The 10,883-nt window shown below is 57.1% G+C and overlaps 1 long non-coding RNA gene across 1 annotated transcript; it reads right to left on the bottom strand.

The window, feature by feature from the left end:
- Window positions 1–549: 549 nt before the first annotated feature.
- On the bottom strand, window positions 550–5,136 carry LOC308550324. The gene is made up of 7 exons (XR_013997867.1): window positions 4,824–5,136; window positions 4,455–4,566; window positions 3,972–4,279; window positions 3,006–3,082; window positions 1,775–1,966; window positions 1,601–1,677; window positions 550–1,045 (listed from the first exon to the last, which is right to left on the bottom strand). It is a non-coding gene; the product is annotated as an uncharacterized lncRNA (long non-coding RNA).
- Between the last annotated feature and the right edge of the window lie 5,747 nt (window positions 5,137–10,883).

Genomic DNA, 10,883 nt, shown 5'->3' with positions numbered 1-10,883 from the left:
CCTCAGGCGAGGACCCAGGGGTTGTGACAAGGAGTCATCAGACGATCTTCCTCCAGCTGAGCCAGGTTTAGGGGACAGTTTAGTTTCCACCCCCCGTTTCTCAGACCTTCCCCTCGGCCCGGGACGCGGCCCTGCAGAGACGAACCCCCTAACTGGGCAGGCCTGCCCATCAAACCCCGCTGCCCCACCTGGGCCTTACCTCTGACCTCCATCTGGTCAGTGACTAGCTCTGTGCCTCTTTGGAGGCAGGACTATTTCATTTTGTGCCAGAAGACTGCCCGAGGCCAGCCCTGCAGGTCAACATCAGAGGCATCTCTAAATACCAGGAATCCTCGGGACTACATGTGTGAGCGCACAGGGGCCTGTTTCGGGGGGGAGGGGAGGGCGTAACTTCCTCTGGGACTCACCCAGGGTGGCATCTCCCTGGGAGCCTGGGACCAGCCCGAGAGCCGGGGTGGAGAATTCACCTGGGGGAGTCCACACAGACGGTGGGAAGGGGGGGAGTTTGAAAGACGAATTCAAAGATTCATCGCCAGCCAAACAAGAGCAAAAGTGAACGTGAAATGAGTGTATTTTACTTAAACCCTGAGCCCCCCAGCCAGGCCATGCCCAGGGACCGGGCGGTCTGTGAGTCCTCGGTCGGCCCCTGCTCAGTCCTTTCTTGGGTAACCATCGTTTCAAAGGCCCGGTCCCTCATTTCCTATCTGCAACGTGGACGTAACGCTTGTCCCTCATCTGCCCAGCGAGGTGGCTGGAGGGGACGAGGGACACACGGGCACGTTCTGAGCGCCTCAGTGGATGGTTGCGGTCCCCACGGGTCTCTCCACCTGAGCCTGTGCGGCGAAGGCCCAGCTCAGAGCTTGCGCTGATGCACCGAGGAGCTGCCGGCTTTCAAGTCGAGTGTCACCCAGTGTGCTCAGCCTGGGCCTCAGCAGCGCGGCCGGCGCTGGAATGTGCTCCGACCACAGTGCAGGGAGCGTTTCGCAACCGTCCGGGCCGTGGTCCTGGTCGATAAGCGGCACACACTCAGCTTGCTCTTAACATTCTGTGTTAGGAAAACAAGGCTTACTGCTCCCCCTCCAAAGGGCAGGATTCTGCAATAAAGACCAGCCGGGGAAAGGTCTGTGTGGATGAGTCTCAGGGGCGGTGGGCTCAGCCAGAGAAGCCAGGCCCCAGGACGTGGCGATGTTTTCGCAGCGAACGCCATCGCCGTGTACGTGTGTTCACTGCAAGTGGATGTCACATCCAGGAAGCAGTTTCAGAAAATCCTCTTACATCACGGGATTCTTTTCAAGGAAACTGCGCCCTGTCCCTCCCGGCCCCATAAACGCGCCGGTAAAAAGCGAGCTGCTGACCACGTCCCTGTCCCTGATGCTTCCTGAGGCCCTGGGACGGGGCAGCGGGAGCTCGCCCTGCGAGGCCTGGGGTTTCGGGCTCTGGCTCCCTCACCGCCGGCTCCTCTCTCTTCCTCCTCGGGCCTCGGGCCTCGTTCCAGGTGCGGCTCAGGAATCCGCAGGAGCCGCCCTGAGGCGGAGCTCTGCCCCCTCCCTGGCTCCTGGGTGTATCTCCAGCTGCCACTCAGCACTCGGCACTGACTCACCTGTCAGGCTGTGCACCTGAAGGGGTTCGTAACCTTTCCAGGGCCTTGGGTTTCCTCCGGCAGCCTCGTGCAGCCGTCTAAGGAGAAGGTAAAACACACAGGCATATGCAGAAAAGTAATTATGAAGTAGTTGTGAAACCATTAAAACACACGTGGACGGAATAACATACGTGCCTTTTGATGAATGCATTAAATGGCAGGATCCAGCGGCAGGTCCAGTTATTTCAAAGTAGTGATACATACACATGGTACTTGCGGAGAGCTGCAGACGTGTGACGTGAAGATACGTGTCACGCGCTGGTGACGGGCACCTCTGTGTGCTCCAAGCTCTTAGCACTGGGGGGCCCCGTATCTACCTACAGAACACTGTAATAATAACAGTATTTAGAATAAATTAAAAAAACAAAGAGCCCTGGCCCGTGTAGCTCAGTGGTTACAGTGTCTGCCTGTGCACCAAAGGGTCACACGCAAAGGCACGTTCTGGGGTTGCAGGTTTGATCCCGGGGCCCCAGTCGGGGCTCATGCAGGAGGCAACCAATCGATGTGTCTCTTTCACATGGATGTCTCTCTCCCTCCCTCTGTGTCTCTCTCTCCCTCTCCCTCCCCTTCTCTCTAGGAATCAATGGAAAATATATCCTCCAGTGAGAATAAACAAAAACAAAACACAAACAAAAAAAAACAAAGATATAATTTCTCCTGCTAATTACAGTCGCCACTCCAGACGAGGTCCTGGGAAACTGCTCCTGACTGACAAACTCCAAACTCCTCTAGGTGGGTGACATGGCTCCCTGGTGACCTGTAGAGTCTCCTCCCGCCCTGCAGGCATTCCCGTAAACCACACAAAAGGATCTATAAACACGGAGGGGACTCCACGGGGGCAGAAGGTCAACCCCCTGGCCGTGACCTCAGCAGGCCCAATGTGACCTTCAAGTGGAGGGCGTGGCTCTGGGTCTGCAGGGAACATCACTAAGCCCCTTGCTCGGCCTTTTCCTGCTCCCTGCCGCGGTGAGGGACACGGGAGGCCTGTCCCCACCGCGCCTGTTAATATTACTACACACGGCCTTTCTTCTCTTTTTGTCAGGCCGTTATCTTTGAGGACATTTCATAAGAGTGTAGAAACCATGAAGTAGGTCCCAGGGAGCTCCAGGAGCACGGGGCAGATCCCAATCCCTATGCCTTTCCACACAACCTCTTGGCCTCGTGGCCCGCCCTCCGGCCTCGGGTGCAGGCCCAGGCCCGTCCCCTTCACAGGGCTCCTGGCCTCGCACCCCCACCCACTGTCCTCGGCACCTGGGTGGGCCGGTTGCCCAACTCCCAGCACAACCCAGACCCAGGAAGGACAGTCAACTGTTTACCATAAAACCTCCTTCCCCCTCCTCCCCAGAAACGCGGGAGCCGCTCTTACCCTCCATCGGCGACTTCAGAAGAATGTGGACCGAGCCGTCTGCCCGCCTGCAGCCCAGCGGTTCCAGATCCCAGGGTCTGCAGGGCCAGAAATGCCGATGGGGAGATAAGCGCTGGAGGCTGGCGTCTAAAGACGGTGGAGGGCGGGAGGGGACATTCCTGGCCCCCAGGAAGAGGAGGGCCACTGTCCTGAGGGGCCGGAGGGCATCTGGACTGCTGGACACGGTGCCCTGCAGACAGGAGCTCCTGTCCCCATTCTCACTTCCCTGAGGACCGACTGCACCCGAGAGCAGCCACCCCCAGGCTTACAGCGGGTCTCCGGGGGGCTAGCACACGGCCTGTTACCTGTGTTCCAACCTCAGGGCGCAGAGCGTGGTGTCGTCCCCACGACCTTCCCCCTCCATTCTCTCCTCTGACCTCTCTGAGCTGCTCCCAGGCCCCCCGCCTCTGCACCAACCACGATTACTCACTAGATGGTGGGGTCAGAGTCAGTGACCTTGTACCTGAGTGGCCGGGGTCCTGGGCGGGCATCAGCCCCCGGCCACCTGGACGCCGTCCTCCTGGGTCCCCCTCAAACACTGCTGCTCCTAATTTCCCTTCTTAGTCCACCTGTCTCCCCAAATCTAACCAAACTCTTCACATCAAATCCGTGGGGCTTCAAGCGTTTCGGTGCACATTCTGCACCGAACCCCAAGTTCCTCCCCCCCAGTTCTGCCTGCAACACAGACCCGGAATCGGACCCCTTCTTACTCTCTCTCCTGTCGTGGGCCCTGGTGGGAGCCGCGGTCTGCTCCTGTCGGGGTCTCCAGGGCCCCGACGGCCCTCCGTGCACACCTGCCCCTGCAGGGCTGTCAGCGACCTTCGCAAGCCCCGGTCCCATCCCGTCCTCCGCCCTCGACGCCCAGCGGTGGCTCCGCAGTTAAGACGGTGCCACAGGCAGGTGACACCCTCCCCCGTCTGGCCTCACCTTCCACGTTCCCGTCACGCACAGGGTTCCGGTCACACCGCATCCTCGCTGTTCCTACATCGGGCCCGGGGAAGGTCCTGCGTCGCCTTCTGTTCCCTCGGCCTGGAACCTCTCCTGCCAGGATCCCCGCGTGGCAGACTCGCAGCACCTCCCGCTCCATCGAGTCCCTTCTCCACCAGAGCCGCCCTGACCCCGGCCACGCTCAGGCTGGCACCTGGCTCCCGCGATGCTCTGGACGAGTTACACCCAGGCATCCGAGGAGGCGGATAAAAACCTCACCTTGCTGAGTGTCTCCCGCCCTGGGCTACCTGTGAAGAAGAGGAAGCGTCCTAACTTCACAGAGATCAAATCCCTTGTTTTAAGCAACTGAGCCTTAAAAACCAAGCCTGCCTCCCACCCACGGGGGGGGGGGGCTTCCTCCAGACGCCCCTGGGGGACGGGAGCCCCTGTCCTTGTCCCGGCCCAGCACAGGCCCACACCTACCTGGGGCAAGGGGAGCCCGAACCCAGCTCTGTCAGGGCCGCGTGCTTGAGAGGGTTAGGGTTCTGTTTGTTCTCTTGATGCCAAGTCCCTGTGGTCCGTCCTTCCATCTAAACTGCAGGGGGGAACAGATTCTTAACAGATTCCACATTTTCATCGCCAGGTGCTGGTTACAGAGCAAAAGCTCGGGGCAGAAAAGTGTGTGACGTTAGAGTCTTTCTGGGTCCCCCGGGCTCCTGGGTGGTTGTCTGCAGCCTTTCCCTCCTTGCTCCCCGCCCCCCCCGAGCCCCGTCCCCCCCAGCCCCTCTGCATCGCTCAGAGAGGAAGCAGGGGCTCCACCATCGCAGGCCCTCCCTCCACAGTGAGCATTACCTGCCGGTGAGCAGTTCACGGGCTCGAGGCACTCTCCGCGGGGCACCAGGGTCGCGTGCAATGCCCCGACCTGCGTAGGGAGCTGTGGGGATGCCATCACCCCGAAGTCTCAGCGGAGCCACTTTAAGGCATTGAAAACAAGAGTCGGTCCTTTCTGAGCGACTGTCGGGAAGGGCAGGGAAGGAGGCAGGAAGCCCCCCGCACAGAGGAAGCAGCAGCAGGCCGGGGGGCTGCTCCTTCGGGGGGCTGGTCCCGTCACCGTGAACACCGGAGGAAGCACAGGGTGACTGGCGGACAGAGAATTTCCACCTGTGAAAGGGCCTCGGCGCCGACTTCCTCGGGGGGAGGGCTGTTTGCATTCTCTTTAGTCCCAAATGCTCGATTTCAGGGTGGGGAACATTTTTTTTACGCCAAGGGCCATTTGGGTATTTACAACATCACTCGAGCGCCACACAAAATTATCAACTTAAAAATCAGCCTGCTCTATTTGGTCAAACATTTACTTAACTCGCCCCCCTAAAGTGAACGGCTCCTCTCCGGTGAGGCCTCGGCAGGGACAGACCAAAGGATTTCCCCCCGAGCAGTACACAGGCCCCCGAGGGCGCCGGCGGAGGTTCCCCACCCCTCCTTTAAACCACTTTTACATCACAAGACTAAAACAAGCGGCTCTCACCACCCCGACTGATAGTCTTTATCTATAATCCACATTCCCATCGATTGGAAGGGAACTCTGCCACTTCCTGCCCCTCCCGTTAACGCGGCTGCAGGGGTGACTCCGGGGTCCCCCAGGCTTCCCAAAAGTTCCGCTAAGCTAGGCCTCACCTCGCGCCGTCTGCCCCGTGGCTCTGTTGTGTGTGGTTTTTGCGTGTGTGTTTTTTGCTACTCAGTCTTGAGGAGAAAACGTCCTCAGTTATGCAAAACTTCAAAATGACGGCAAAGGCTGGTTTTCTCCTTCCCCCCACCCCCCAGACATCACAAGTCAGCTTCTTTACCGTTTTCTATTCATTTTCAGTTTCTGAGAACAGGAAGAAATGGTTCGAGAACTTTACCAACAACCCACTGCTAACCCGAAACAGCAGCGAGCGAGCGGGGCCCTTAGAAACCTCCGAGCACCCGGCTGGAAAGCGGCGCGTTACAATGTTACTATGTTGCCATGTGTCCTACGCATTCAGCCCAGCAGCTCGGGGTGTGATTTTTTTTCTGCACAGCTTTTCCTCGGTGCAAAGAAGTGTTGGACCTGCAAAGACGGGGGTGACTCAGCACAGTGACACTGCGGGCCTCGGGTGGGGAGGGCGGAGGCCTCGTCTCGGGCCAGCGCTGCGCGGAGGTCGGGCTGGTGGGTTTGCAAGGTCGAGGAAGGTCGGAGAATCTCCGCAGAGGCCTCTCCGGACGGCGGCACCAGCTCCAGCAAGACAATGGACGTGACAGAAATAAGACTGTGGCGTCGCTGCTGGGAAGACCGCTGTACAGCGGTTAGCATTTCAATTGCCCAGCGGGACGCAGGGAAGTACCTGGCAGAGGCGGGGAAGCCCGGGGAGCTGAGGTTTGCACCTTTTTTGCTCTATTGTTTGAGGGAAGCCAGTTGGGGTTTTTTTGTTGTGTTTTTTCAGGATAAACAGCCCACAGTGAAGGCAAAACAGGCACAGAGATGCCTGACGTTGTTTATGGAAAGGCAGATAAACTAAATTTTTTTTCGTTGCAAAACTAAGAAATGGAGGGTTTGAGCTCTGTGTGCTTTTCCGGGGATGTGTGTGCTCGTGGTTCCCAAACCTGACAGGTGATCGAAACCACAAGCGAGGGGGGGTGGTCCTTGTAAACGGGGATAGACGATCCCCTTCCTGTCCCAGGGAGGTGAGGGCTGCAGCCCAGGGCTCTGCAAACCGCTCACCAGCCAGGAGCGTGCGGGGCAGCCAGCTGGGCCCATCTCACCTCCCCATCGCGGCTGCAGCGAGACGCGTCCCTGTATGTGAAAGCTGTTACTGAGCATGAGTGATATTCTTAAATTGCCTTAACTTTTCAAATTCCCAGTGAAATCCTGACTGAGAAGTTACTTTAGGATGGCTGTGACCTTGCCTCCCAGCAGCTTTTTGGTGATAACCTGCATACACCTTGGTCTGAAACAAAGACCCTTCTCCTGGTCCAGGGCTTGGTAATCCCCTCCCAGCCCTCCTGATAACCTTCCCTGCCACCCTTGGGAGTGGCCACTGGTCCCATTTCACAGGTGAGGAAGTAGAGGCTCCGAGGAGTCAATTTTCTAGTGATAAAGCCCACATTTCCAGGGAGGGCTCCTACTGGTTAATGAAGAAATTTACAGGTGAGACTTGGATCCGTTCAAATCTTAGCGGATCTCAGGTCTGGCCTGCTCTTTGCAGGCTCGGCAATCTGGGTGCTAGGACCTTACAAAGGGCCCCTCCTGGGAGTGTGGAGGCAGAAAAGCATGTTCCCCAGCAGGGGCTCCTGGACTTTGTGCCCTAGCCAGTCCCACCATCCCCAAGGGCCACACTTGGCTGTCTGAACATGACATCTCCACTTTGATTCAGAAATGTGAAGTTTGGGCGCAGACACTGTGGTGTGCAGGCGGGAGGGCTGCCTGGGCCCTTTGAAAGGCTTCGCAGAGGATGTGGCTACAAGCTGACTGGGGAGGGGGGGAAGGTTCCAAGCAGCAGAGAGAAGAGAGGGTGTCCAGGCCGGGCCGGCTGCGCTGAGCCTGCCTGGTAGACCAGGGGACGGTGGGGCTGATGAGCAGTGGAGGTCAGGGGGACAGGGAGAGGGAGCCCAGGACAAGGCCACGAAGGGGAGTTTGTGCTACGTGAGAGTTTAGAGTTCAAAAGATGCCGAGGAGCAGCCGAGCCCCGGCACTGGACTTGAGCTTGAGAAAGTCAATGCCTATCACAGGAGGAGGGGCAGGAGGAAGGCACGGGGTCTGCAGAGGTGGGTAGAAGCTGCAGCTAGATCTGGCCCCAAAGCCAGCCGAGACCCTGAGGCTGAAGGACAGGTTTCTGAGGTCCAGGGTGCAAGGTCTGGAGGGGCTGAGGAAGAGGAGAGCAGACAAGAGCGTACAGAGTGTCAGCCAGGCACGGGCCAGAAAGGAGCAGACGGAAGGAAAGCTGGAGCTCAGCTCTGGACACGTTGGGCTAAAGATGATTAACTCCCGATTATCAGAAGAAGGTTCTATCTTCATGAAAATGCAGCGTCTTAGGTTCCCTTCCCACCTTTTCCCAAGGGTGCTGCAGCCCCTGAGCAAGTCAGTAGTCTTAGCCTTCTCTGTAGAGGGAACCGGGAGGCCACGCGTGCCTGGTCGGGGTGACTCGCAAGCAGTGGATGTTGGAACTCAGAACCCTGGAGCTGGGCTGCCCAGTTCCTGAAACCACACCCCACTGACCCCGCGGAACTGAACGCTCTCTGGTCTCTGCTTCCCTGGGGCCTGGGGAAGGGACAGGTGTCCACCCATTTCCCAAGCTCTCTCCTGCAAAAGCAGCCAGCAAGTCTTCAGAAGTTTAGAGTATCTGACTTTCGGCAACTCTGCTCTCTAACCTCTGCTTTTCAATAAGACGGCTAAACCCACAGCTTAGTTGTCAAAAAACAAACAAACAAAAAAAAAACCCACCACGGCTACAACCTCCTGTCTCCAGGATCAATGTGTCTTTGTCGGCGAGCATCTTAGAGCCCTCTGTTCGGACTGCGCTGTGTTCAAATCGATGGGCCCTGTTTGGACTGTCGGCCGTTGTGTTTGTTCAAGTCACTGCTATCTAGATTCGCTGAGCTGAGGGCCACAGATGGGCCGGGACTGACCTCAGAGGCCAGCAGTGACCAGAACAAAGCTGCTGTGTAGCCGGCCGGTGTCCACGGCGTTTCTTCCCATCAACAAACTGCAGAGTTAGTTCATAAGCACCTGAAACTGAATGACGGCTTAAGAAAAATGCAGGAATCGACAAAAATTGAGGTTTACCCACAGGGGCAGGTATTTTCGGGGGTGGTTTCTGACTGCGCTTTTCTCATGGGACTTTAAAGGGCTTTCACAAATATTTCTGTCACGTGACATATTTCTCATTCCGATTTTACAATTAAAAATAGAAAACAGCCAAAGCGTGTCCTTGTCACCAGGCTGTGCTGCCTCCTGATTTTGTTGCCATTAAAAAAAAAATAACTGTTCAGCCCTGGCTGGTGTGGTTCAGTGGTTACAGCCTCGGCCCTCGGCCTGAAGGGTCCCGGGTTTGATTCCGGCCAAGGGCATGTACCTCGGTTGCAGGTCTGATCCCCAGCCCAGGTCGGGGCGCGATGGGAGGCAACCAACTGATGTTTCTCTCTCCCCCCCCCCCCACTCCCTTCCCCTCTCTCTCTGAAAAGCACTGGAAAAAATACCTTAGGGCGACGATTAAAAATAAATAACTGTTTACGTATCAATCGTGGTCACACTGACACAGAAAAGAAAGCCGCCGTTTCCATCAGCAGGTCCTTTCCTGCAGCCACAGAAACAATAGAGTCTGTGCTAAAAAATGAGCTACAAAAATAATGTCCTATCTAACCACTGTATCTACACACTTAAGCCCTCGTCGTGTTTGTTAATTAAAGCTCTGTAAATCTTCCTTTCCCGTCGCTAAAGACGCCTAACCTGCGCACAGAGGACCACCACGCATGTCAGCCGCAACACACACACACACACACACACGCACGCGAACCCATCACTCAACCCCGGCCCATTAGTCTCGCCAAGGTCGGGATCGAGGATTCCTGAAAATTCCACTTGTAGGATGAATAGATGTTTTGTAAGGATTATCTGTTCGGGCAGCAAGAGAGGGAACAGGGAACGAAAACACGAGACAATTCGCTTATTCAACGGGCACTGGGCAAGTCCCAGTAGAAAACCCTGTTTGTTTTATTTTGTTTTATTTTGCTCACCGACCTCGGGGCTCCAGTCCACGAAAGCAAACACATCTGGGGAGACTTTCCCAGAGCCTGTCTGTGGAGACCCTGCCGTCAGCGTGGCCTCCCTTTACCGAGGGGACTGGAACCCAGGACCACCTGTCTGCTTTTCAGCACCTTCCTTTGTGCTCTGTCCCTGCCGAGGTTCAACCAGCTCGAAGGGCAGGTGAGGCAGCTGGACCCCTCCCGCCACCCTGGAGACCTGGACCGCGGGAGCTCCTGTAAACGACGCCGCTGTTTTAGCCAAAAGCTGCCACTGCCTTCATCAGTCAGGCCTACAAAGCCCAAAAGCTAGGCCATCCTGTTAAAAATTTACCTTACATTGTTCTTAATTCTCTCTCTGCCCCGAGAGAGGGAGGAGGGGTGGGGGAGCAGGTCGCCTGCCTCCTGGAATCTCTCCTGAATAAACATCAACACGCGTTCCCATGTTCAGGAAACGTACAGGTCCCGGCGTCGCGAAGGGGCTGTCAGCCACCCCAGGGCCTGAAGGACACCTGGTCCAGAGGCTGCCGGTGAGGTTCCTGTCACACCCACTCGGGGCCACACGGTCCAGGCTCCACCCTGTGACCCAGAGCTGCCTTTCCAAGACTTTAATATCCCAAGGCGTACTAGCAGATAAATATTTGCCAACCTACAACTTTTCCATAGGCAACTAAATCCCCCGGGGCCCATGCTGAAGGTCAGCATTTGGGCAAAGACTATGAGGAGACCATAGAGACAGATGACAGATGAACGGGACCGTAAGGTTCACTTCCCCGGGGCCCACAGTGACGCAGCCAGTGGGGGGCCGGCCCCGGGTGGTCTCAGGGTCCCAGCCCCGCTGAGATGGGCCCCCCTTGTGACTGTATCGCATGGAATTCTGGGACTTAGCAAGTCATCCCCCAAGGAAGACATGGGCACGCATTTCAGAGGCCCGGCCTCGTCCATCATCACTGCCTTCCTGCAAAATGACCGATGCGAGGATTCGGGCCTTTGATAAGCATCTCTCCTTCCAGCCTGTGTGACCCGCCCCTGCTCCTGGAGATGCCAGACTCCCGTCCACGATCCCTCTCCTCCCAGCTCACCAGCCTCTCTTCCCTGTTCCCCACCACCTGTTACAACTGCCAATCCCCGAGCCCCTCCAGGCCGTCAGCCCTG

Source organism: Miniopterus schreibersii, assembly GCF_964146895.1.
Source record: "Miniopterus schreibersii genome assembly, chromosome: 21".
NCBI lineage: Eukaryota > Metazoa > Chordata > Mammalia > Chiroptera > Miniopteridae > Miniopterus > Miniopterus schreibersii.
This window is presented reverse-complemented; position numbering and strand designations above follow the sequence as displayed.